General features: G+C 36.3%; 2 protein-coding genes across 3 annotated transcripts in view; both read right to left on the minus strand.

Moving 5' to 3' along the window:
- LOC137294324 (UDP-GalNAc:beta-1,3-N-acetylgalactosaminyltransferase 2-like) overlaps window positions 1-25,225 on the minus strand; it is a 552,386-nt gene that overhangs the window by 294,790 nt on the left and 232,371 nt on the right. The gene's annotated exons all lie outside the window — the stretch shown is intronic.
- LOC137295039 (melatonin receptor type 1C-like) overlaps window positions 1-25,225 on the minus strand; it is a 92,108-nt gene that overhangs the window by 57,942 nt on the left and 8,941 nt on the right. Inside the window, exon 2 of one of the 2 annotated variants that reach the window (XM_067826301.1) lies at window positions 1,635-1,691. The exons of the other annotated variant lie outside the window; for it this stretch is intronic. The gene's annotated coding sequence lies outside the window, so the exon portion shown is untranslated. The remainder of the gene's footprint in view (window positions 1-1,634; window positions 1,692-25,225) is intronic. 2 annotated transcript variants of the gene reach the window in all.

The following is a 25,225-nucleotide window of genomic DNA, read 5'->3' on the forward strand; positions in this document are numbered from 1 at the left end:
CATATATTATTTGAAATGCATGTAACAAACTATGGTTTTGACAAACCAAACAGAGTGGTCTCTGTGACTATTAGTTCATTATAACTATTATTTATTGTACTGTTAATATTTATTTTGCTGCTTTACAGTCCCAAGATTTTCTTTGACATCTATGAAGGTCAGTTTAACAATAAAAAAAACCCTGGACAAATAAACACTTTTGGTCTTGTGTAAACAAGACAGAACTTCTTTGAAAAGTGTAAATATAAGAACTGGCAACATCTTAAAGAACAGCACCATTGTCTTGAGACCAACTTGGCGTCAGTGGTATTAATCCATATACTATATCTGCTATTTAGCAAGTCGGAAGATATGGGTCTGATATGAAAGATATGAAACTGAAGCAGTTATTTGTTACAAAATATCTACAAAAATATCAGTAAATCAAATGATAGAGTGAGATTGCATTACCAAAAATTGCTAATTTTCTCTCATTAAGAAAATTTTGATGGAACAATAAAAATAATTACAATCCTTGGTTGTGATTATTCTAAAAATATCATATCCAAGTCAGGTCAATCGCTTTGACGGCAGAAAATGACGGATATGCAGTAACAGCAAACTATTTCACTTCATCGTTAATAACTAACAAGTCCATATCAGCATCCCTGTCATGTACTCAGTAACAGAACATTTGAGAGGATCAGGCTGTATTGTCTATGGAATATGAAAAATAGTCTCATTAAGACACACAGATCTAACACAGCAAACAAATTAACACAATTCTCTTGGCAAATATGACAATCCTTTCTCCAGATCACTTCATCACATCGTGTTGGAAGCAGTGTTGGCACCAGTTCCTATTCCTAATGATGATGATGGTAACAATAGCAGCAAGGGAGACAACTCACTACCTACATCCAATCTAATCAGGGTCTGTGATGCTGACAAGTGATTGAGGGTTCCTGACCCAGTGTCAGTACATCCTCAAACAAATCTACTATTCGTTTTCATAAGACCCCTACACCATGGAGGAAATAACATGGCCCATCCTGACATTTGCAAGGGTCAGTGATAAGCTTTTCCCAAGACAGGGAATTATTAGTGGGTTTCTTCTGATTCAGGAACATTTAGACAGACCACCATGTTGAAATATGGCAGCGATTTTTATGTATCACATGAATGCAGAAAAAAACCCATACATTATATTTGGGGTATTGTACATTCATTATTATCTTTACTTCTTAATACTTGCACAAACATTATCTTCTTTAAACATAAATTTGTCAAACATGACATATGACTTCTGTACAATTCAGCAAAACTTCCGATAATCTCTAAACCTAATTTTGTGAAATGTAAAAATTATTATTTTTTAATTTCATGAAGACCCTGATCAACAAGTATTATCTGAGATAATGAGCAGACCAAATGACATACAACATTAATGACATTCTAATGAATTGGATTAAAATAATTTCAAAATCAATCTCATCCTGGTTTATTTGCGGAAGACCAAGACATAAAGGAATAACCGCCCACATGACAATACCTTCAGCAGTATGCAGACTGTCTTTAGGTCCTTTGTTGGTACAGGAAAATCTTTTAATCAAAGGCTAAGTCAATATTTCACCATGGAAGACTTGGCAACTTACCATTTCTTGTACGAGCACTGATGCTATCATTGTTTGCATTTGCACTGGTGTCAGACGCTGTCATTGGAAAAACAAAAGAAGAAAGTATATGTAAAAATTTCCATTGTATTTCAACGTGACGTCAGATTCATCAATATGTAACGACGGAGAAAATCTATACAGAAGTGCTAACAACTCAGAGATGGAACATAAAAACACGAGCGGGTGCGATTTGAATTTGACTGAATATCTGTTGATATCATTTTAAACCATATCAGAAAACTGTTTTGTTTATCATTTTAAACTATGTCAAAATCAGATTGAAATGTCAGCAAAGTAAACATATATAATGAAATAAAATAGGTCATGTTTAAAATCTGTGAAATGATTTGATAAGACAGTCATGGTGTTGATATGCAACAATAGAATAAAAACATGTTCATTTACCAAATTTAGCACCAATGGACAACACATGAACTCATTATTTTAACTTGACATGACATGAAATTATCCAAAAATATTCTGACTGACATAAATGTGTCTAGCTGTTCCCAGGAGAATGTCAACGGTAAGTGCAGTCAATGACCTTACATCTTCGGACACCTGAGCAATGTCCTGCATTAGTGACAGCCAGCTTAACATGACCCACACGGCTCTGAATCCTGCTTGATTCAAATCAACATGACCACACTTAGTTTCACTAGCTTCAGGCAACCGGATTAACAGGGTTGTCCAACATTTGTTGGGACTTACTTTGGAGTACAACTCAAACAAGCACTATTTATGCTACTGCCATCAATCTATACTCTATTCATTTTCAGCCAGCTTGAAATAACTTGCGTTCAAAACTCATTGTGAATCAAGTAACTCCAGACCACATCCCATCACTGACCATGTACTGACCACACGAAATGACCTCTCTAAGTCTGTCTGGGCAGGCTCAAGTGGTGGAGCTCTCAAAATAACCAAGGACTCCACCTAAGTGTTTAAACGAGAGACTGCTTTTAATCAAAATAATCTCTTTCATTATCTATTTGTCTGTGTGTTTAACAGCAAACAGACAAGGCTTTCATCATGATCTGTAACTCAGAGTCTTGTGAGCCGATAAGTACACCCTGAATATCATGAGCTACATTGGATGAATAAAGCTGAGGCAGAATAATACCTTGTGGAACTAGATGTACAAAAATATGTTTGATAAGTCAGCCCAAAACAGAGTAACTTGATAATCAGTCACACACATTAAATGTAGTCAATGGATCTCATTACATTGTTTATACCAGTATGTCAACTAGTATAGGATGAAAACAAATACTGATGTAGGTTGCAAACATTCAACTCATCTACTGATCATGAAACCAGCACACCAAGGATTATAATCTGGAAGAATATGGGATTTGACCCCAAGGCTATCGAATGATGGCAAGTGATGCAATTCCACAAAGATTCCAGTGAGTTAGTTTGGTTTTATGCTGCTTTTAGCAATATTCAAGCAATATCACATCAGGGAACACCAGAAATGGACTTCACACACTGTATCCATGTAGGGAATCAAACCCAGATCTACAGCATGACCAGAATATGCCTTAACCATAAGGCTAAAGCACTGCTACTATACATAAAGATTTGAAACATCATAGACTGCAAGCTTATCATTGGTTCAAATTCAAAATTTCTCCTAGGTCCAGTGTTTGTCAGAGCCATGCCTGGTTACCAACCTGATAAATACTAACCCGAATATCAATCTGATAAATATCCTTGACCAACCTTTCACTCTTCCATCCAGCTAATATGCAATGGCTGAAATACCGCTCACAGCTACATCAGACCCAGTAGAAAATTAGATAACGGAATACAAATGACCTACAGTTCCACTCCCTCATTATGCCATTCTTGTACTGTGGAATCATCCAGTGTTTTGTTAATAGAAGGAATTCTTTTTCAACCCAATATTGCCTCTAAAGTACTATAATTTCACAAAACTCCCTCTTGGACTGAAAATAGTTTGAGACACTCCACTTTAGAATAGACAGTGAGTCCAGGTCAAGACCAGAGCTCCATTGTGCTCTGTCTCTCCATGGATCTATCAATGGACAACCTCCTTTTCAACCCCCTTACACTCTCAGCTGAACACTCCTTGGTGACAAACTTTTTCCAAATTGGCCACAAAGTAATTGCTAAAAATGACAAGGTTTTTAGCCTGGAATTTGAACAATATAGGGTAAAAAGTGTTATATAGACAAGTATTCAATGTTAAGTCTAAGTACATGACACTAGAGTCAACTGAAGCTACTGTCTGACCTCCATTTTCATTTTGTGGACTGAACTGTGACAGTGACTGATTACCCTGTAAGTTAACTAAACAGCTTGCTGAAAAATTGAGCCAACTTCAATTGGTGGCCATCTTTGTGGTATGAACTTTCCAACCTTGCCAAGAAGTCTGACTTGTACATGTTGGAATCACTAAAGAGATTTCGGTCTTCGATTGATAAATGTGATAACTAAAGCCAAACCTGCATCACTTTTGCCTTCTAAAGTCTACAAATGTTCACTACTTTTTACCTGTAAGAACAAATAATCCATAGTTTTTGTCTGTGATAAGGTCTGTCCTTCATGTATGTCCTCAAACACAAACACAGCATTTCTTACTTTCATTTACATTCACCTTTGTGTGTTATACAAAAAACACTTCAAGAAAAAAATATCACTTTCTTCCCTTCTGTGACATCAAAAGTTGATTCCATGAACGTTTAATTCAATTATAGATATTCTTTGATCCTGGAGACAGTAGAGAGACACTGTTGCCCATTATAATTTGATGCTGTCTGCTTCAAAGTTTTTAGTCATTACTAAAATATTTGGAAGGAAGGCTACAATAAAAAACTTCTAGACAATGGACTCCTACTTTCACAAATGAAAGTGCAGCCTTTCCTACCTAGCTGACAATAAGTTTCTCGTTTGTAAACAGTGACCCTTGTTGACCTGAGAGACCAGTTTCTTGCCCTGCTGCCCTTTGACGAACTATTGCTAAATGTCTGTGCCTGTCTGGCTTGGTTTGAGAATCTTGGGAGCTGTTCATTCTCCTGGTACTTGAAATTGTCATCTGCTGATGTTACGTAATTACCCTAAGTCTCCTCCAATCACACAGGAAGCCATAGTCAGTTACTAAGTTGGTGTTGAATGATAAAAAAGAAATCCTTCATAATTACTCAGGAAGGATTTCAGATAACTAATGGAGAAATAAACTAGAAATTAATTGCTTCCTTGGGTGAAGTCTTCAGGGCTTTTACTTCAAGATTTTCGAACTATTTTTGTAATTTCTTTTTAGGTGAATCAATGAAAAGTAAAAAGTACTTGATTTTATTAGAAAGTTCGTGCTGTGATGCACTGGAAAAAAAAACAAAAACAAAAGTAGCATGGATGTTTTCAGCCGTCAAAAATCCCATAACATTTTGGTGCATTCCAGTTTATATTCTTTCAAATTCTCATTCACACTTGTTGCAATGAAATTAGTTAAGTTTTAATTGGACATCTAGCACCACTTGGACAAGCATATTAGTGGATCCTTTCAGCATTGTTCATCAGCTCTCATTGTCAAGTTACATCAACAGAAAGTTTATCATTAACACCTCTAGTTTTTTGTACAAATCCATTATAATTATAACCACGACTGTCAGTTAAATAAGTAGAATGAAGTACCTGGTATTTGAACCAGTTAGAATGTCAGTCAAGTCCTGATCCCATTAATCCAACAATCCCTTGACTCGTGGGCTGTCAAAATCTTAATCAGAAGAATTCTCATTCACTGTTGTAATCTCGACCTAATTATACCAAACTGTATCGAGGTGGGGGCCATTTAGGACCTGGTAATTATATCGTATTTGAACTCTCCATGTTGGAGGTGCTTATCTAAAGAGCAAACATGTGCTATATGGTGCTCAAGACATACCCACTAAGGGCTGGCCTGTCACCCACACATCATCCCTTCCTTGCTAAATGACATAAATTCGTCCAAAGCATCCCTGACCCATAGTGGAATAAATGTTGCAACTGTGTTGGAGTCTATAGGACGACACTAAATAGTCTCTTGTGGATCCGTTAAGCTCTCTGGAGCATAAATAACAGAATGTTATACGGAAGATGCCATATGTGCCTTCAGCATTATTATAAGAATTTTCAATTTGTTTTCTCTATGCATATTTGTTCTATTGATTACTTTCTATTGTGTGTACTTTGTTGTTCAGTCTAAAAGCTTTAATGAGACCCATAACCGCTGAGGCATGATCAGGTAGGGTTTGGGCGATGACATGGAAAAATATATTTACACACTGCATCAGGTGATATAGAAGAATGGATTGAGTAATGGAAAACAGGAGATAGAAACATGACGACAGTAGCAAGCAGGTTTGACTGTTCTCATAATCCATCATGATTATTTTTTTAGAAGAAACTTGAAGTTGGTACACTATTTTGGTGTAATATTCCTTTGCTATATTAAAATCAGGTAAATCTGTTGCATTAAATCTGTGCATGGTCTGCCAAATATTTATGCACATCCAAACTGAAGATTTAATTAAAAACAAAACATTGTTCTTGCTTTGAAGATGTTCTTGTCACTTGATTTAAAATGAAATTATTTTCTTTTGACAGTCAGTTAAACATGATAAATGCTATAGTGATTCCATTACAAGCATGATGCTCCTGAGTCCTAATGTCAACTTTCAGAGATTAAACAGACCATGAGTTAACAAGCTTGTGAAATAACAGAAACTGCAATTTTAGAACATTTGTTCTAAATTACAAGAATGTAATAAACATGATGATAGCTTGGCCTTGTACATTCAGTATTTTCTCTTCAATTCTTGATTAAAATCTGTACTACAAAGCACATGCAAATAACATGTCAAATCATCCTACTGCTTTGAAATTACACATCCGAAAGAAGTCAACCCCCCAAATATGTATTGCAAATGAAAACAAATCTCAAGTAATATTTGCTTGTTTCATAGTCAGGACATAATAAAAGATAATTGACTAAATACATAAACTCTACATGGCCATTATATCAGAACAAATGAAGAGTATTAAACAGTGAATTATAAATCTGGTTCATGCTTGGAAGCAACCCATGTGTTTTTGAACATGCAGTGATGTGGCTGTAACAAGCCTTATTGAATAACTGTGCAGCAATTGGGCAAAGGGTATGATCAGATAAAAAAACAACATGGCGTTTATCGGAAATGATATTAACAACTCGCCTTTAGACTTTATGTCTTTGGTTGAAATCCCTGCTGAATCTCATAGAGGCCCTGCTAAACTTGGCGTTTAAACCTCCAAATTGGCACGAAAGCCATCTTCTACAGGTCACCAGTCTCGGATGAAACACAACACAGAATTTCATTGTGGGTCTATACCATTGATAAGTCATGGTATATCTTTCTTCCTTACCATTATCGCTTTCTGAAAAGCATTTAAGCCATTTGTAATTGATTGGAGATTTCTAATGGCCTTCAGTGGATGCACAAGGATTACCCACTGACTTTGAAATTTATTCATCGTGAATGAGAGACCATCTGAGCATGTGTCCTGTCCCAGACAGATTTTCCTGTCCCTCTTGAAATGGAAACATTAATTTAACATTAACAAGTCACTAATGGTGAGGAAGCCACAACTAGTATTCATATGATGTCAAAAATAGACACATGCTACTTTCTTCAACATAAGCTTTCAAAGAGAGGTTTCAGGAAACATTAAAAGCTGCATGCTCTTTCATTTTCTTTACAATTATTTTCTGAACGCAGCACTTTCAAGCTCATCCTTTAACTGTCAGCCTTCTTGTTTTAAACTAAGGGAAATTGTGATGGTTGTAAAACACAAGTAAAAAGAGTTGTGTCTGTAAGTTTAAAACAAGATGATTTTAAATCCAGATTTTTATTTCCATTACTTTTAATAAAAACTGAATCAAACATTCCCAAGTTGGCTACACACCAACAAAGCCAAAGGAGATGAGTCCTGTGTCACCTAAAGGACACACAGTGTCATTCTCAGATCCAAAATATCATTCAACATGTGACATTAATGAAAACAGCAGAAGACCACAAGCGTTCTCGGTGACATTGCAAAACAACAAAACATGGTTTGAGGACAGGGATATCTGAAACTCTGAAGATGAACAGATTCGGAACCACTTGGAGACCATCTATTCATGCCTGACAATGGTGGCCGGAACATGCTTCATATCACCAGCAGTTGACAATGCATACATAGCATAACTGGTAATCATCTGTAACTGATATGTACATGGCATTAACGCCTATACACACATTCTGAAGAGGCTGTCCAACAATACAGTGTCTGGCAGACCCTCATTGACATATTTTTAACCTTCATTACAATGTACAGACTTTGGGAAGATGGACGTGTTGGAGACAAGAAGCCATGTTGGTCACAGGAAGTGCTGGAGATCAATGACTGGTCATCATTCAGCTGTCACTCAGAAGGGATTAGAACAATACTGGGATCAAATTGCATGTATAATGGACCAGTAAGCAGTTCTTATACTGTTGTAGAAACACTGCAAACAATATCCTGTATTCAAGACATGTCTTGGACTAAAAGCCAGAATGGTCACAAGAAGTGTGTGGGATAGGTTCTGACGAGATTGGAACAATATTGCAGTCAGATTGCATATATGATGAGCAAGCGACTTCAGTCAGATGCTTTAGTAGCAACATTCCAACAAGTCGGGGAACAATGAGGAGGTGGGGGATCACAATGGTCGCTGATAATGGTTACAACTTTGACAGCGAAAGAAGAATGTTTTACTGCTACTGTTACTCTTTCACAAAGTTATCTTGAACAAGGAGCTGTTGGGTAGCCAAGTGGTTAAAGCATTTGCTTGTCATACTGAAGACCCAGGTTCAATTCCCCACCTGGGTACAATGTGTGAAGCCCATTTCTGCTGTCCCTTGTTGTGATATTGCTGGAATATGGCTAAAAGTGGCATAAAACCGAACTTCCACCCTTACTTGAACAAATTGCACAGTCAAACTTCAACAGACAGATAACACATTTTAAGGATATTCTTTTGAATTAAAAGACAAAATGTGTTTTCCTTGATGTCAATCTCCTCTTGAATTATTTATCATAATACTATTTTCTTTTGTAAACATGGTAGAATGTTTGTGTCTTGTGTTCAGTAAACTATCTGAAAATACTCTGCATCCTATATGTCTATCCTCAAAGTCATACATATTTGCAACTAGAATAGCTATATAACACCAAAGAAATGCAAACATAGAGCAACAAAGCAGACTTCGTTCATGGTACACAAATTGTTTTCTCTGAAAGCTAGTACTTTCAAATGACCAAAAAATTCTTATGCATAGAATAGTAATCCCTGTTCTGTCAGTGATTTATATGGAAAAGAGCAGTCTTTCATCTTGATCCAGATCTCCTTTTCTGTCACATTTGCAGTGTAAAGTCCTTCAGTCCTGCTAAATGAAAGACAATGCCTTGTAAGTAGGCGTATGCAGTTGATGATGTATTGTAGTTCATCATTTCCTCATCACATCAGTCAACCCAGCACCATTTGGAACCTTATGTCATTATTATTGTCAAACTAAAAAGGGCAATATTTTCCATATCAAACTACAAAATGATCATTTTGGGAGGATAAATTAGAAATTCCAAGACATTATTTTAAAGAATGGAAAAGATCTTAAACTTTACTGCCAAGTGGACTGCCAAGTGCTGTGCTTCAGTGAAACCTATGAGTCAGGATCAAGTGCTGACAGACCAATGATCAAAATCAGAGTAAATTTTAACAGGTGATCAGAGGACCCTCACACAACCAAGGCACACACAACCATCTACATTGAGTTGTATCATTTCAGTCCAGTTTAAATTCTGCACCAATAAACACCTAAGGGAGGAATATATTTATGTTGCTGAGGTGAGGAGAGGCTTGATGGGGTAAAGAGAGTGAATATGGCTTTATGTCACTTTTCAATATTCCATGGCAGTGGAGTCCAGAAACAGTCATCACACCAAACTCATGTCTGAAACCAATTCCAGGTCTTCTGCATCAGGGTTAAATATAGACAGCATCAGAAAAATTCTAGACAGTCAACACATATAGATTTACCAACTCAATATAAAGGACGAAAAACATTCTGAAAGTGCAGTAACCTTCTGCTTACAGGTGTATCTTTTGGTTTTGGATCAGACAAACATCATCAATGCATTCAGGTTTGATTCTCTTGAAACCAACATTAATTTTACTTTAAAAGTGCCTGAAGTACTTATTGATGGTAGTTTTCACAAATCTGTCAAGTACCCTGTTACTTTCACTGACAATGGAATCTTGAAGACTGTAAAAGGACAGTAATTGAACTTTTGCATTGTAAACTTTCGTGAAAATGTTACAAACAGTTTCATTTCACTCACTTTACCATGTGAAATATCAGGGTTTTATTCAAATAATGATTTATCAAAATATACATGATAAATGATATTGCAAAATACACATAAAACTCATGTACAGCAACAAAGTTTCAACAACAGAGGCAAGATAGAAAACAGTCCTCTTTCCATTGAAACTAACAATTTGGTTGCAGCTGAGACACTCAGCACAAGACAGAACAGACATACTTGCAACTGAGGGTGACATAAAACACAACCACTAAGAGAGACCGAGTACGTTTTTCCCCAAGATACTGCTGTACATATTTGTTACTGCAAAATTCTGGGAGGAAACAATTAACAAACATGTCATTTTACATGGACGTTTTGTGTTCTTTGAACATCTCAGTGAAACGTTAAACTGGACACTAATATAACTTTTGCATTGTAAGCTTTAGTGCAAATGTTTACAAACAGCTTCATTTCACTCACATTATCACATTGTGTAGGACGATGAATGGTCAATCTACACAGCATATCTAACACCTGCCGCTGACTCAGTGCAGATAATGTCTTTCTCAAATAATTCTATCTAAGAGAAACATTCTGTTATTTCAAAAGAAATTACTATGTTTTTTTTCCAATTCCAATGTCTTATTGTAAAGATAACAGAATTACATCTCTGTTTCTTTGTCCATTAATCAAGTTTGGAGACAATAAATCAATCATCTGTTCTTTCAGAATTACTTTAATCTTTTCCTTTGTCTGTTTGTTTTATAATGTTGTATATGGTTGTGATTTTCAGATATGTCGCTCCAAAAATAAATGGTATAAAAACTGAGAAGCATAGGTGAAAAAATAAAAACAAGCTGAAGTTTATGCTGCCATATATGCTATTATTCTGTCCTGTTCAAATGTTGTGTTGAGAAGGAACAGTGAAAGGCCAACAGCTTGGGTTCTTCTCAGAACATTTTATACCAGAGACTTTCCTGCACCAGTAACAGTAACAAATTCATCAATTTAATGAGAAGCAACACACATCATGGAGTGAGTGAGTGAGTGCCGCACTCAGCAATATTACAGCTATATGGCGGTGGTCTGTAAATAATCGAGTCTGGACCAGACAATCCAGTGACCAACACCATGAGCATTGATCTGCGCAAATGGCAACCGATGACATGTGTCAACCAAGTCAGTGAGACTGACCACCCGATCCCGTTAGTCGCCTCTTACGACAAGCATAGTCGCCTTTTATGGCAAGCATGGGTTGCTGAAAACCTATTCTACCCCGGGACCTTCACGGGTCCTCACATCATGGAGGTGAAGGCAACATGTATTTGAGGACTTTGCACAAATATAATGTGAAGACTCTCTCATTTGTCTGAAGCTCCTTGTCCGAAACCACAGTCATTGACTAACCTCCACTGGTACTTGATATTCACTCACACACGTTTCATCACTTGAAAATGACCACACCACACGGGGCTTGTGGCAGTGTGGTAATTTTTGTGGCTCAAAATAGCTATGTCATCACATCTGCCCACTACCAGTTAAGTAGGCCTGTTTGAAAATCTTGTAACATGAGGGCTTGTGAGATGGACAGATGTGGACTTATCACTTGTTGAAACCTGGTATGCAATTCTGGGATGAAACCAGTCATAAACTGATAATGCTCAACTAAGACTCATCACCTACAAGATCCAAGTCATAAATTTCAATAAATCTAAAACATCAGCATGTGAGAACAGCCAGCATTGATTATCCACTAAATCTGATCTCACAGGGAGTAAACAGCGGCCAACATGTATCCCCTTTCATAACCAGTAGATATTTCTGCTGAAAGCAAAATCCATATAACAGCTGTGACTACATAAAGGCCAAACAAAAAGACCAAATCAACCAGAAATGAATATGGTCAGCAAATGCTGACAAACAGCATATATTCCTGGGCACAGACAAAGCAGACCGGTGTGTAAACTGCATGATATTGTGTTAGGTTTAGATTTATGGTTCACGCTTTTGTCAAAATATAAATCATGCAAAGCATTTTCATACTGTCATAAACAATTTATAACACTGAATCACTTATGTAGATCATCAACACTATTAAATAGAAGCTGATATATGGGTAAAATATGCACTGTTCTCTGAACATTACAAAATATTAATATTTATATATATCTATATTGATGAGCTTGCGAAATTGTCAGGCGAAATCCTTCATGTTCTTTGAAAAAATTGCACAATCAATGATTATTAACTGCTGTTGGGAGAGCTTTTCATATTTCTATACTTAAGAGACATATCTTCACAGCGAGCAGGAGGGCTCTTACATTACTCAACAAAAGGCTTGTCAATGTTGATGCATGCCAATTTGTCATGAAAAATGCAAGTGCTGTCATGAATTAACGTGAGGGGAAAAGCTTTCTGATCGATAGCATCACTGGATATGAGTGTATGCTAGTATTATTCCTCATTCCAGAGTAGAAAACTTGGATTTTGCTGGTGATGCTCAGAATACAGAAACAGTCCCTGATGACAATGCTTTATTTTGCACTGATTTAAACCTTGAATGTTTGTTATGAATGATTCATTACATTCCAGTTCTATTTACACCTGCTACGCTTATAATGATGTCAATGTCAATGTTAATTTACAGAACATCAATCATTCTTTTACATAACTAAGCATGACACATATAGCACCATCAGAAGGGTCATAGGTTCTGAAGCTCACCTTCCAGTTTAGCAAACTATTTTTATCTCAAAAGAATATATCTGTTTTAGTGAGAGTAAATATGGTTTTAAGCCACTTTTAGAAATGTTCAAGAAATACAAGATGGGGGACACCATAAATGAGCTTCACACATTGTGCCCATGTGGGGAATCACACCCAGGTCTTTGGCGTGACAAGCCAATGTTCAGCCACAAATCGACCCCACCGCCCATCTGTTTTAGTGATGACCAGCATTCCAACAATATTCATGAATATTAATTTACTAATCTAATCTCTTTCTTCATTAAAAAAAAAACAGAATAGCTGCAGAAACACTAAGAGTTTGTGTCCTTACTTTCTAAACTACTGCAGCAGTCTTATTTGCTCACAATTGCCCAAAATTATTTTGTGGTGTTTTCAGAGAATTAAACAAGAAGCAAGATTAAATCCACACAGTAAAGTCAGAAATAATAGTTGGAATTTTGTTGAATGTAGCGTAAAACTATACTCACTCACATGTGCAGGATGCATGAATTTTGTTGCATCATCTCAGAACTCTCCTTCTGAGACAGATAAGCAAGATAATTTCATTTCATACAGCATTCATGAAACAATGGCCATAACAAAGCCTACTACAATTTAATATGGTATGTTAATTAAGATGTATACATTAGAGCAATTAATTACCTCAATTTATGATAAATCTCACACAAGACATGATGAGATTTGACTTGGATACCAAATAAAAGTAAAAGAGTTCAAAATTTCAGTGCCAAATCAAAAAGTGAGGTGAATTATTGGCACTTTGACCTTTGATAACTGACTGACCTTGGGTCATTCCACAAACAAATTAGTCATCATATTCTGAAATGACAAAATGTCATATACCATCCCTTATAGGGAAATAGACATAACGTGGAAGGCTGTTATATATAGAATGGCGGGTTCTGGCTTGGTGGAAATATTTCAGATTACCTGACTCAAAACTTTTCAAACTGCTTATTTTAGCTCTGTCAAACTTTATTATGTGAGTTGACATTTACCTTGACATACCATTGCTACTTATAGATAATTTCCGATTGACTGATTGGTCTGTCGCTAAAACAATTAGTTGTTGCTGTCAAAATCAATGGAAGGAGCCTTTTGACCAATCATTTAATTGATACAGTAGCTTCAGGATATTGTTACACAACCAAAGTGTTATTGTTCCTAGCCGGATGTTCAATTATTGACAAAGGAAGGATTCAGCCACACCTTTGGCTGCAGACAGGATATCAATTCTGTCATTGACTAACATAATTATTGTCAGCTTCAGTGTACAAAACTATTGCCATACTTTACGAGTTGATGATAACACTAAGTGAGGATTCCCAACACAAATTGTGTCTGGGTTAAAAGAAGAGGGTTTTGTCCCCAAGTATTATTTCAAGCAACTGCACCATGCAACTGATGGTTGATAGTTTGAGGGATGATACATCATGTGCAGGGACACAGCTGAGCGTTGGTTTTCAGTGATGGTCCATTGTCCTTTCAAGGATGCTCGACACTTGGCAGCCATTTTGAACACACAAGACAATTGATTGTAAGCCTTTTGTAGTTGCCTGTAGTTGTGAAATTTGCAGAAATTGCAGGAACATTTAATTACCATTCTGACATTGATGAGACTTGTATCCATCATGTCATTTATGAAGTATAAAGTCAAAATGAAGAAAACAGCTGATGTAGTAAGCATCAACCATATCCTCATAACAATAAATATGACTAAAACAATGATTCTTCACTTTAAGTATAAATATTGGCATGAGTCAAGTACTTATCCATGTTAAAATATTAGAATGATTCCTGAACAAACCTAAAACCAACACTTTGATAGAATTCAGTCCACTTATTCCTAGTCATGGAAGATATGCTAATTCATATGAAAACATCTGACTACTGTGCTAAAAATTATCCTCATCATATATTGTGCTGTAGGCATATTTCAAGATCCAAGCCAAGAAATTATACATCAAGAGAAATCAGCACACTGACCATTTACCCATCATACCATCTTTGAAGACACTGTGCTGAGTGAAAGAATTAGGTCCAACACAAATTTCAGCAGCCCAATATAAGAAAAAAAAAATATGCAGAGTGTAGACATTCTATCATGCAAAACCCCATGTCATTTGCTACAACAGACCTAGACCATAAAAAGATGACTCTGATATTTGAAAACATAGTCAGTAGGTTAATTCACTATACACCATAGGGCCATCAATGTTCCCTGAACATGGATAGTGTAACTGATAGTTTGCTAATATTCTTCAACATGAGGGACAGACACATCCAATCATCAATATTCCATTTGAACGGAGCAATATTCTATCAGCTCCAGGCTTTGGTGTTCTAGTTTGGGTACAATACAAGAACTCCTTCTTCGAAGGTTTCAATGAACACCATATGACACATCTCTAAAAACATTTTATGGTAGACATGAGGACTATGTTTAATGTACAAAAGACAAAAAATGAATTTGTACAATATGGTCACATGAGGAATTTTTCACATGACCAGTTCCGTACTTTGAATGTGTTGGTGACACGTGCCACTAGCAGCAGAGCTTAAAATTTTGTATGGTTAAGGTAAGTGTGATGATGTTTTTATTTACCACAGCACAATACATGCAAACATATTCATTGAGATATGCCAGACCGTCTGTATGCAAATGGAGAGTAAAAAATCCTCAGGAATATTAGAGTTTCAGAGAGGTTTGCAATACTGTCAGTAGCAGGTTGGAAATGTTTACAAAACATGCAGGTGACTTCCAGAAAGAAAATACTGCCACATGCATCTACCATCCTTCAGAGACTTTCAGGAATGATGATTAATTCTTCAGAATACTAAAGAAACAAAGCCACGTTTCAGTTCCTATTCGAAAATATTCTTGGATTCTCAGTAAACAGCACCAATAAAGAGAACATATTTTCAGCTCTTTTCCCAGTAACCATGGCAACTAACCGAAAGAATTCTTTAAGAATTCTCTAGGGCTAATAGAAAACATGGATTTACAAAACAAGCATTTGAAAGGAGCACACTCCACTGACAGACTGAAGAACAGTTTCAGGGTACTGGAGCTCACTTACTTCTGTTCAACATTACTCAAAGCATTGATTGCGCCCACTGAAATGATACTTCAATAAATCATCTCTTCATCAAACGATAAACATATAGATAATGAACAAGTTTCAATGTACTCATACAAACGAGTGAATTGAGGTAAGCATAATGCATGACAGTTTTAGCAGAGTGTTTCTTCTTATATATAGGAAACATAATTTCTTTCCCGATATAATCCAGTAACTCATTTCATTAGCAGTGAGTGAGTATGGCCTTAGCACTATTCCAGCAATATCAAAGCAGGGGACACAAGAAATGAGCTTCAAACATTGTACCTGTGTGGGGAACTGAACCCAGATCTTCGGCGTGATAAGCAAATGCCTTAACCACTAGGCTACCCTACTGACCCTCTTACTAAGAAATTAATCAGATAGCAGAAGTGTGGATGGATGCATAGAGTATTCACCCAAAGTGCTCAGTTCCAATGAATAGTTCAGGCTTCATTCCCAACTGGCATCTGTATCATTCCACAAATCACTATAGTTAAGGTATTTTATTGAAACCGGTCTTCTACCTTGCCAAATACACCACCATCATCCACTGCTGTGCAAAATGGACTGTGACCTCCATGCTCTTCAACCCTCCCTTCAATACATTTGACAGTCATTATCTAATGAACAAAATGAGATAAAGATCTGTGTTATTTCCATCAACATTTCATAGTTAGTGGATCTAATAGTAAAATATATTGACCTGAAATATATCCCAATTTAGTTATGGAAATATCTACAAATATCTCCCAAACAAATGAACCCTAATGTCGGTACATGAAACCTTAGAGTATTTTTCATGATCCTGTGGATTAGCTTTCCTCTAATCCACCCACACGTACATAGACATCACTGTGCGTTTAGCTAGATCCTGTGGGGTGAGGTTACACATAGCAAGGCTAATAGGTACATCTGATGAACAGTTTCTTCCGAGAAACCTCACTGCACATGACTGACTGAAACCGGACACAACTGAAAGAAAATGTACAGAGCACCACATCAATACCACAGCCTTCAACAACAAAACACAAGATTCTAACTGAAAGGTCAACACAATAAAAAATGTGAAATATTGTTTGGTTCTGCATCTCATGCAGATTCTGCTGTCTATTAGACATTCAATTATCAGAAAGGATATTTACTTAGAGGAAGAAAATCGTTTTGAAGATTACAAATTGTTGATAACTTGAAAAAAAAAAACCCCAAGAACTACAAAACTGGTGTGTGAATTCCTCAAACATTTTCCCATAATATGGTGGTTAAGTTACTGAATTTTCATGAACAAATTAGTCCTTTTTGCACCCCCCCTGAGTATAATGGGAGAGTGTGGATGTAACTGCCATTATGAGTTATGTGGTACAAGCAGCAAATAGTCATTGATATGGCAACAAAGTGAACACTGCAGCAATAACACTCACTTCTTTACTTACACATATTCTCTTAATACAACTCAGAAACATAGGCAATCATTTTAATTGGTTCAGTTTATAAGAATTCCTGAAAGCCACAAATTGAGGTCTGGATACCAAGAGTCAGCAACTGGGTGACCTTGGAATGCAACTTCCAATCTGCATATCCTGGCCTGGCCAAAGGGAGACAAGTATGATTATGTTGAATATACACCAGGTGAGATATGGCATAGGTCTAACATTTGAAACTGGCATGGTTCTGAGGTAAGACATTAAGAGAGATATTGGCTAAACGTATGTTGTAGAAATTATATTATATAGGTTTCACATGAGGTAATGCAAATGGCAAATGCTTGAAAGTGACGGTAATAGTATATCACAGATTATTGCATTCAATCACCCCAGATATCTTGTCCACACAGTCTCCAATACCAACCAAGTTGAAAATAATAAAATTGTGTAAAAATAGAATGACTATGTTTAAACCCTCTGGTCTGCAAAATGTTCAGCAGATAGTGACAACAATTAGAACTGGTGGAAACCAGATAACTTCACTGAAAAGGTAGAGTCCAAAATCTGCATAAAAAACTCTCTTTAGATTCTCAATCTTTCAAAAGACACAAATTCTCACTGAATGAATGCCTCTTTCCTCTTCCACATTCTGGTAATATATCATGACTAGTCATTTCCCAACGCCTTCAAATAAAAACTAACTGTGCATAATAGCAAGGTTTACATGATACTTGATACTATCAGTTGTCTGCTTTAACTTAAATTTAAACTGATAGACATTTACTTCAAATTTTTTCCCTCCAGATACTGTGACTGTGGCACTTTCTACACAGACATTGTTCTGCACAAGTACATAAATGCTGTTCTGAGTAGCGCATATATATTGTATTCTCACATGCACAAAAACATACCCATTACTTTTGGTCTAAATATAGTCCGAGTTCAAACTGTTTAGGTATGTATATATTCTTTATTAAGACAAATTACACTCAAATACACAATCTCTTCTCACTGAAGCTTGATGCAAATGAAAGAATATTCTCCTTTGAAAAATCGGAACTGAACCAAATAGAGTTTATTAAATCTTAAAGAGAAATATAGGAACAGATCATTAAATTATGAGCAAAAAGACCCTTATTTAAACAAATGAGACTTAAAATGCCCGCTATTTACAAACCTTAAAAAGACCTCGAGCACCAATGGCGATGAAAAGGTTACAGAGGGTTCAATGAAAAACTCTCTATTTCAGCACTTGAGTATCAAGTGGATAGTCACGATATGTACAACTATCGTCAATATCGTTATAGATTTCTAACAGTGAAAAGGGACAGTAATGACTACTGAAATTTATAGGAAGGTATTTCAAGGAGAGGCACAAATTCTGGAGGATGATGGCATTGGTAGCATCCTGCAATAGGCATAATTAAGTATGCAGATCGAAGCCAGGCGATACTGATCACATTCTTGCAAAATTGACAAGCAATTTACATCTGATAATGCAATGCCATGTTTGGAAATATGAGCACTGCCATGACCTTGGGTTAGAAACAGTTTGGACAGAATACATTTAGCTGGGTGACTGGGTCAAATTTCAGCCAGACTGGCATCTCCATGTAAATGAGGACAATTTGTAACAATAATATGAGAGTGAAAATAGTTGAGGAATTTCAAGGACAATTTCTACTACATTTCCATAACCTTAACTGGTACATAAACATTTGTGAATGTCTTCCATATTTTTAGTACCATGTATTTCAGTACCATAAGAAAGACATTGTTGTGTATTAAAGGTTGCTGTATGTTCATGATAATCTAACGTTTGAAACCAATATTCCACTAAAAGGTATCCATCATCATATAGTTGAAACTGTCAACTACTACATCAGAAATTTTTGGCCAGGCAATCTTGTGTTTGACAACATATGCAAATTCAGTCTGGGCAAGATGTTCAATATGTCACACTTGCTCATCTCCCTAATACCAGTTGGGATGATCAAGGAATCTGGCCCCAATTTCTCGAAACAAACTTAAGTCTGAGTTTTGACTTAAATTCGAGTTTTCACTCAGATTTGGGAAAATATATATTCCCAGAATGTACTGAAATTGATATTATACTCAAAAACAGTAGACAGTTTGAGTTTTGTGAATATGTTGCTTAAGCAGTTTGAGTATTTTCTATTTTAACAAATGCATTTAAGTTAAAATTAAAGCAGTTTCAAATCGTCAAACTCAGTTTGAAAAACTTTCTTTCGAGAAATTGGGGCCTGAACACCTACTCTGCTACAGGCAATGAGTGAGTGAGTGAGTTTAGTTTTACACCACTTTTAGCAAAATTCCTTTTATCTTGGAGGGGGCCTCCAGAAATGAGCTTTATACATTGTATCCATTTCATTTCACTGAAATATTTTTATTTTGGTTTCAGATTTGTATTTTAAATAAGAACAAAGTTAAATTCTATGTAGAATATTTGAAAGAAAAATTGTACTTTTCACAAGGTCAACCATAAATGTCAAAATGATCAAGAAAAGTGGCTGGTAAATAGTGCCACTCACAAAGATTGTAATATCTGTTCAAACAACAATTCTAGCTGTGAACATAGTTCAAATCTTTCAATCCAAAAGCAGCTTGTCTATATTTATTTGTCCTGTAATACTTACAAATCTTGAGATGTCTTCATTGAATACCAAACCATCTTGTAGGGTCCTATTTAATATTCCAGGGCTGCTTGAACCAGTGTCCTTCAATCCCATTCATGCTCCATTAATTTGATTTCCCATGAACAAATATATTGATCACAACCTGCTCCCACCTTGGTCATGATTTATAACCTTCTACCATATACAGAATATCCCCTCTCAGTGCAGACATAATGGCCATGCAGGCTCCAGGCAAAATCCCTGCCCATCATTACCCTAGAAAAACAAGCCATACTAGAGACCTGCCCTATCAAACTGTCCAAGTACATGAAGACTTAATTTTCAGTCTGAACACTATAGAGAAAATTACACGAAGGTTTTAAAACAATATATACTTCATGACACATTCTAAACAAGTCTGTTACTAACCGTAACGAACAGTTTCCGGCAGCCAATGAGAAGGCCTTTCATCTTTCATATTATAATTCTATTGTCATTCGGAAATAGAAAGTTGTTAGCTCGGGGCCAAATGCCTGTAATGTGTTCACTGGGATCTATATGGAAACCTCACTGAGCTAATTTGGTGGAAAAATTATATTTGTGCTCTCCCTGTCACCTTCACAATAACAGGGTGAAATGTGCATGCCCACTTTTCATGAACTAGCTTGTTAACTTTTTGGCTGAAACACATATATGTTAAAGCTTAAATTTTTGTACTGACCATTTCTTTAATTTACCAATGTTTTTCAAATGGGCATTCAGTTATATTCCAATCAGAAAAATAGAAAGCTATTTCATTTGTGAACTTTGAAAAAGGTTTTGATGAAATGACCTAAGTGTGACTCATTGACTTCCAGATGTCAAACAGATACAGAATGAATTATCCTTTACTCTGCTTTATTGACTTTTAAAGGGAACAGTGCAAGTAATTCTGGTGTGTTAATGATATAGACAAAGATGAACCAGGTAGAGGAAACAGAGATCAATATCAATCCAGGTCAGTAGTGTTGTAACATACCTTGACACATTCTCTGTGAATTGTTATTTTTCTGCATGGAAGATTGGTTTACACTTTACCACATATCCAGTTTTTGTCATGGCAGGTGATGTGTTTGTTCCTTTGTCACTGGAGGTGATGTATCTGTTCCTTTGTCATGGGACGTGGTATGTATGATCCTTTATCATGGCACATGATGTGTCTGTTCCTGTGTTATGGAAGGTATTGTGTCTGTTCCATTATCATGGCACATGATGTGTCTGTTCCTGTTTTATGGAAAGTGGTGTGTCTGATCCTTTATCATGGCACATGAAGTGTCTGTTCCTGTGTCATGGAAGGTGAAGTGTTTGTTCCTGTGTTATGGCAGATTATTGCATTATTTATTACCCCCCTGCAGACTGTTTAAAGATGGAATAACACTGTCTAATATAAAAAGATACCAAACTCCTAAAGACGTAAGAACCCCCAAAAGAAACTATTTTGACACATTTTCAAAATAAAAAAAATATTAAGAAAAATTACCAGCCATTCATGACCCTGTAACAGCATGCTTCAGCAGTTGGTGGTGACCAAGGTCTTCAGTTTCATCCTCTACAAATCACTGATGTAAAGCAGAAAAAATCGTCAATCACTCTTCAAAGACTTTGTGATGGCACTGAGGTTTTGATATTTAGCTATGTCCATTTCAACACCTTCCCAATTGTGATCTGTCAAGGGAAATCGACACCATCAGGCTCATTCACTGCAAAAGTATTTGTGAAATATTCTTCCGGTGCAAAGGGTCCCACATTTCACAGCTCATACCAAAACCTAAAGAAGGTTTTAAGAAGTGATCCACAACATTTCTAGATCATCTGTCTAACCCAGCTGTCAAATGAAATTGACATCATTAGCCATGTTCATTGCAAGTGTTCTGGGGAATGAACAGGCATCTATTCATGCTAGAAGAAGGGCTTGATGAGGCTTATAATGAGGCATATTGATCAAGATAGATGACTAGTACCCATTTCAGATGAAGAACAAAACTATCCTTTACCATAATCATGGGATGGCAGCACTCTGACCAGGATTTCATTGAAACAGACATGAGCAAATGTTTGCCATGGTAGAAATCTTTTTATATTACAGAAAGTCCTAGAGGTAAATTGGTCTGAAATTTACTTTTCGTATAATGCTGTGATTTGCAACAATGATGTGCTGGAGTTATCTGGCCTAATTCCTTCACACTGTCATATATCAAATTAACCCTCGGATTAATCATAAAGATGTAAAGATATTTTCCAAAATGAGTGTGCAAAGGCAATTTTTTAACCTGATATCAACTGTACCTATATATCATTTGCAAATATTAACAAGAGCTAAAAAATCGTTGATCCTAATTCAAAGCAGGATTCCACAATATGATCACAGTTTCAAAAATATCTGAAAAGTTTGCTCAAGAACATAATATTTTCTAAAAGGATTTACAAAAAGATTTTCAGAAGGTCTGAAGAATATGATGGAATGTTTTTTTGCAGTTCTTGATCCAATATTAAAGAAAAGTCTAAAGAGGTTCTGTTAGAAATGCCTTCATTTCTGTCTCCTCAAGAATTTCATATTTCAAGACTACGGAATGTAAAAGTTCATTAAATCTACCATGGTATGATGGAGTCCTTGTGTGAAACATGTTGGCTTGCTGGGGATTTACAGAATGTCATCCTGGCTAGGCAATTAAATCTAAAAATGCTGGACTTCAATACTTGAGCCTTCCTTCATTGATTACAAGATCTCAACTTCAACAGTAGCATGTACTATGTTGACTAGTTGTGAACATTACAAAATATTTTTTTTCCAATTTATCAAATGAACAGACATGACTTTATCTCATTGTAGTAATCAATTTCATATACCACAACAAAGACAACAGTCTGTCAGAATAATTAGAAAATATAAAAATGTTTTTTTTGTAATACATGTTTTCGAATGTGCTTGAAGGCAATATACAGCAATTAAACATATATTAATACCCGCTCTGCACTGATCATATAAGTTAGGTTGTTTTACATATTGTACAGAGACAATCACTTTTGTTTTCACAAAGGCTAGTCAACAATATGTCTGAAAAAATATCAGTTGAAAATGATTACAATAAGCTAAAGCAGTAGCAAACAATGTCCGAAAGTTTTCTTTACACATCACATAGGCTGGACATTAATATTCTTTTGCATCCAGCTGGTGTCATCCATGATGACCACAGCAAGTGTCCAGTCAACAAATATTCCATTAGTTTGCTCTGTACAACAAATAAATCTGTTTCCTAGTATGTCAATGCTAGGTATTATTTTACACAAATATTCTACATAATTCGACTGCGTACCCATTGATCAGAGGCAAATGAATAAGGAATCATACTGTCTAACCTGTGTTTCAGTTTCGGGAAAGACTGTGGTACCTATCTGCAGTCAAGCTTGCAAAGACTGACACCCATCCACCTACTCTCTGACACCAGCACTGGGCAACTACACCCGACCTGTGTGCTGCTATACACAGGACTACCAGACAGCACAATGGATTGATGACCCTCATCCTCCTACTCTGCCACCAGCACTGGGCAACTACACCCAACCTGTATGCTGCTATACACAGGACTACCAGAGAGCAAAATGAGATGATGCTACCCATCCACCTACTCTCTGACACCAGCACTGGGCGACTACACCTGACTTGTGTGCTTGTGACAGGACTTCCTGATAGCATAGTGAGATGATGTCACCAATATGTCAACTTATGAAGTGTCTAGCTACTCAAAGCACCAATATTACATCAAAATGCCAGCAAGGATTCTGCTGAACCAAAAAATACTGTTTGATAGAACATGTCAGCTAAATGAAGTTCAAGTCAACAAGGTCTGATAATGAAAGAGGTTATGAGTGATTGTGGGTTATGGATGCCACTGTTAACAAACTTTCATCTGAAACATTGCAGTTATTGTATGAAGAATGTGACATGCAATCTTGATGTCCTTCATTACAAGACTTGAGGTAGTGCAGACACATGAAAAACTGTAATTTGGATAAAACGGTGGTACAAATTCATGAACATTTACGTGGATTACAGTTTCAGCATGTCTGGAGACAATAATGAAAGTAAATATCATTTCATGACATGACATAATCTGCCATTTGATATTCCCTGAATAATCTGATGACATGATTTTCATCACCAAATTTTCTGGTAAATGTGACATTTGATTGAAAACAACACAACCGTTTGCATAATCATAACAAACCTCTCTTGGATCACCATCACACAGAGATGATACCATTGGTGCACTCATTGCAAACACATGCAAAGGAAAGTCAATGTTAACCTGAAAGATGTTTACTGTTCTCTCCAATCTTTGGTTGATGCAAAGAACAAGAACATTTGACTGAAACATTTTTCTGAGCCAATATATTGGACAGCAGGCTTATAGTTTCATAGAGTTTCATTTGTCAGCAGAGAAACGTTAAATTTCCGTTTGTTCATAGATCAATGGGCATTTTCCGATGAAAGACACAACAGCAGTTCATTATTGTTATGGCACCAGGGGTGTCCAGTATAAAGCAACACCATTTCATATAAAGGGTTTCCACAGGACAAGAAATTGTCCTGCAATAGTTGGACACTGCAATACTTGACTTGAATATATGCAACAGATATCAAATATGCATCACCTCTTGGGATATGACTTTCGAATGCTCTCAGACTTTGAAATATGCATGGACTTAAGACACATGGACTCTTTTATATGAACTTCACATGTATTGATTTCCTGAAGTGCATTAAAGTTGAAGGACCTTGAAATTCCATCAGTACTTGATACAGAGGAACAGTGTCAAGCATTAGGCAATTAAGAATGATAACCACCTACTCATGGCCTGATTTTATCAACAGAATACATCGGCATGACATTAGCACTGACCTGTGGAGATAAACAAAGTCAGAACATCACCACCATGCAACCAGTATTTTATCCATTTTGCCATTCAAACACAAACCTGATATCACAACTAACGGCATGAATTCCATATAAATACCTATATAAAATCTTAAACAAAAGCCACAGAGTATCACCTCCTGCTGTGTAGGAATATACATAGATTTGTAACCTGTCAACTGTATGGAGCAAGTGATGATAAAAAGTGATGTCATTTATTGATTTCTTCTCTGTTGCTTAATGACATCGTATATTATGACGTTTTCATTTTTTCACATGCAAATGACAACTACTTGCTTTTGCTATGCTGTGTTTCTTGTTTGTTACCATAAA

Source organism: Haliotis asinina, chromosome 8 (genome assembly GCF_037392515.1).
Source record: "Haliotis asinina isolate JCU_RB_2024 chromosome 8, JCU_Hal_asi_v2, whole genome shotgun sequence".
NCBI classification, from domain to species: Eukaryota; Metazoa; Mollusca; class Gastropoda; order Lepetellida; family Haliotidae; genus Haliotis; species Haliotis asinina.